At 34.7% G+C, this 4,326-nt stretch overlaps 1 pseudogene; it reads left to right on the top strand.

The window, feature by feature from the left end:
- The first annotated feature begins 5 nt into the window (after positions 1-5).
- LOC122335338 lies at positions 6-3,436 on the top strand (annotated as a pseudogene).
- The last annotated feature ends 890 nt before the right edge of the window (positions 3,437-4,326 follow it).

A 4,326-nucleotide genomic window follows, 5' to 3' on the forward strand; every position in this document is an offset into this window, starting at 1 on the left:
GTGATCACACATTTGGAGTCTTGATGAAACCTGACAGCTTTGGTAATTTAAATCGTCTGTCACATTCTGAGTTTGATATGTCAGAAATAAATTAGCAGCCAGTATAGAGAGAGTTTATGGTTTATTTTTGGTCGGTGTGAAAAACATTGTTGGGGAAATTTTTAACTTGTATTTTCTTATAATCAAAACTCAGAAACATTCATTTGTATTTTAAATGAAGAAAATGAAGCCTATTCTCAATTTGAGGTATGTTCTTGGCTGGTTTTGAGAGATTTGTCCAGATTCATCCATTCTTTCTGTTTCTCCTCAGGTGTGGGTGACCTGCTCCATCAAACTCCACCTGATGAGTACCTGAAAGGTAAAGACAGACAGCGAGCCATGCTCAGTGCTGTCCGTCAGCACCTCAAGAAGTCCAACTACCAGAACTTCAGCTCATTACTGGAAGCATTCAGATACTACGACAAGGTCTCAGCTGTTCTTATTGCTTAACTGCTCATTGCCAGTTTTATCTTTTGATGGCCTGCCTAATGCTTTTTGGCAAGTAAAACGACTTTTAGTATAATTGTACAAACGTCCACCTTCGGCTCATGCTTAACATGTAATTTTGCTATTAAATCTTTACTGATTTTTATATTGTGAGTAATATTTCAAGATGTACATTTATTGGACGTTTACTGAAGCAATTTATGTATTGATACCAAAGGTAATTTCTTCATGTTAAAATATGAGAATCAAATTTGATCATTAGGTTTTTAAGGAACATTAATTAGTTTTTTAATCATTAGTTTTTGAAACTACAGAGCTTTGATCATAAAACTGCATTTTAAATATCAATACATTATTATTGAGAGATTTATATAGCGTGACCGCTTATGTTTTTAGCATTTCATGCAAGTATGATATAGTGTTATAAAGATCTCATTATTTTTTTTCACTTTATTTAAGGTCTAATTCTTATTATTAACTAGTTAGAAAGGTAGTTGCTAAGTTTAGGTATGGGGTAGTATTGAGTAGTAATATGGATGGTAGTTAATAGTGAGAATTGGTTGAGAATAGTAAGAAGTTTTACCATTCATTTATATTACATGCTATCAGAATTTCACCGTAGTTATTCATTTATATAATAATATGCTGAAAGATTTGCAAGCCAACTTTGCTGATTACTTACAGTTATCTTCTGTTACAGAAGGGTCGAGGAAAAATCGATAAGGAAGATCTGAAGGAAGTCTGCCACCAGTTTAACATGACCATCAGTGACCCTGTGCTTGATGATCTCATGGATTACTGTGGCGTTGATAAAGACGGACTGATCGGCTTCATGGAATTTTCCAATTTTCTTAATTGGAAAGACAAACTGCCAATCAACAGGGTGGAGCAGAAGATTCTCACAGGAGGTGAATTAAATGTGCTTGCTCACAAAGTCTCTGAAGCCATGACTGATCTACCAAAACCTTTTCAAATAACCTTCTTTTAAAAAATAAAATGTTCGAACTTTGAAATCGACCGGTTTCATCTTGTAGAGCGGAAGGCTTGGACAGCCCCAGCTAACATGCAGCGCACAGACCTCCAGGAATCCAGCTCCGTGAAGCCTTTGATTATACCTGAGGATCTGGAACCGGTTGATGTGGGAAGCACCAGAAAGACTCCCAAAACCCTGCCTAGGCCTAGAACTGTGCAGAACAACTTCTTCACCTCATCTTCTGTCATCAACGCTGTTGTGAATGGACTTTCCCCAGCCGGTGAGTCTCATACAAAACCTTTCAATTTCCCTAAACTGCCCAAGTGTTCAAGTTACACGAAGCTTTAAAACAACCGCCACGCTGCTTTTTTTTTTCTTTTCCTCAAGGTAACCCTTTACTGCTTAATGTGTCGTATCTGAAATCTCTACAGCTTCTAAATTATAAATATGCTCAAAACTTTGTTATAACAGGTTTATCAACAATCTACAGTATGACTTCTGTGGTAACCCTTTACAATAAACTGTCATTTATTAAATTAGTTAATGTATTAGTTAACACAAACAATGAACACTACATTTATTACACTTTTTAGTAATCTTTAAGAAATTAACATGAACTAAAATGAATGAATGCTGTAGACGTATTGTTCATTCTTAGATGGTTTCACTTTACAATAAGGTCCATTAGTTAACATGAACTGAGTTGTCTCTTTAATATGGTTTATATTTAGCAAGTAAAAAGCCAGTTCTATTTTCAGCTTGTGGTTTAAATGTTTTTTTTGCTGTGAAATCTGATCTGGTTTCTATAAGGTAATGCAAGAATAACTCTTATTTCAAGATGAACACTTAATGGACTGAAACAACTTTTTTTACTTGATTATCCTTGTTTTTCTTTTATGATCATCAGGCTTTTGAGGAATGCTTACTTGTTCATCTCTTATTCATCAGCTTTGACAGTAAACCTAGGCATTTAGATATTATGAGATATAGAGTGACAACCAGTATTCATGTTCAAATTTCATGTATGCTTTACAGTTATAAAGATTTCATTCATTAACATGCATTCAAATTTTACTTTTTGGTCAAAGAAATATCTGCACTAAACTGCATATTTTTCTCTGAGCCTTTTAAAATGAGTTTTTCCTCCCCTCCATATGAAATATATGAAATATGATACTCGACCAAAAACACAGATGTAAACAGACTAAATGTATTTTATCTAAAGGTTCATAAAAAAACGAATTAAAACAATTATATTCATGTCAGGCTTTGCAGGGTTGTTTTCTAAGTTTCTTCTAAACGCTTCTTTTTAAAAGATGATCACACATACGGAGTACCAACTGTACGGGCCGATCTGCCTGCTCCTCGTATCAAGCGCGTGTGAGCGACAGGACAAACTACGGAGACGGCGACAGCTCATGATCTGCTGCACCCTCCTCTGCATTCCTCTCGGAGTCCACGAAAAAGAGTTTTTAGCCCTCGCACTAAAGATGAGGTGAGATGGTCACGTGGCATTCAAATTTAAAGCTTGATTTTTAGGCTGCAGACGGACTAAAGATAAATTGCATATTGCTTCTTATGTATTATATTTTATATTTTATATATATTTTTATATTTTATATATATATATATATATATATATATATATATATATATATATATATATTTAGTTTTCTTTCGACGCTGGACAGTTGTAAAAACATTTCACTGCATGTCGTACCATGTATGTATGTGTATGTGTATGTATAAATAAAATTTGAATTTGAATTTGATCATAGATCGCACGGATATTTCAAAACGTGGGTCTCAGGTTTGCTGCGGAGACGTTCGAAGAGGCCTGGAAGTTGGCGTCCATGAGACACCCCGCCGGTGACGTATGCGTGGAAAGCTTTCGGCATGTTCTTGGTGAACTACGCGCAAATTAAACAAAATTTGAGCTTTAATTTAGTTTTATTTATAATCCACCATTAAATAAAGACCTGCATTAAAAAGTGTGTTCCCTGAGAAGTTTGTGCTCAACTCGCAAGCAATGTATATTGACACCCAGTGTTACATTAGTATTATTTCCATTTATAGTTATTTAAATTAATCTTTTGAATAATTTTTTTTTTCTCTTTTCATTTACATTTTGGTTAAACCGTTTGCATTTCTGTTTGTCTCTGTATTGTTTATTAATTTATTTTAATTTATTAATAACAACTATGTACTTCTTTTTAATTAGTTTATTTCAAGTAAAAGCTTTTTATGGTTTTAGTTAAATGTAAAAACCCTGGCGACTCTATAATATAAAAATTAAAGCCTACTTTCGGATCATTTAGGAGAAAGTAACATCTAAAAATAACAAGTAAAAGCAGTTGAGGTAAAGTACTAGGCGCTTCTCGTGGGATTATTTTCGTAACGTGATAAAAGGTTTGTTTCATTTGTACAATAATCGATGTGGACACACTAAACTGGTAATCATCACTACAGCATGAAGTAGGTTCAGACCCTCATGACTTCTGCAACTGCAGTATTTTATTAGTTCACATCCATTATTGGGTCAGCGGTAATTTCGGCCATGTTATTTGTTTAATTTAGTCTCTTGTCAAATGAAGCAAAGTGCTGCAACGGGCCTGACTGCAATAAGAAGTGCCCTCAACGTAGCGTAATAATAGCTCAGCTTAGTAATGAATTTTTGCCTCCCAGGATAACATTATTGAGTTAACTTAGAGGACGTATGCTGCATTTAGAGTTTGAGAGAGATGGAGATCGCCGTCAATTACCGCTTTCTCCCAAAGGACTTTATCACAAGTGGGAGTCTGTGTTTGTGTGCTTTACCCAATATAGTTCGGGCAAGCGTTGTAACTTGTTATGAATAATAATAGTTA

This window comes from Puntigrus tetrazona, unplaced genomic scaffold (genome assembly GCF_018831695.1).
Source record: "Puntigrus tetrazona isolate hp1 unplaced genomic scaffold, ASM1883169v1 S000000762, whole genome shotgun sequence".
Classification (NCBI taxonomy): Eukaryota; Metazoa; Chordata; class Actinopteri; order Cypriniformes; family Cyprinidae; genus Puntigrus; species Puntigrus tetrazona.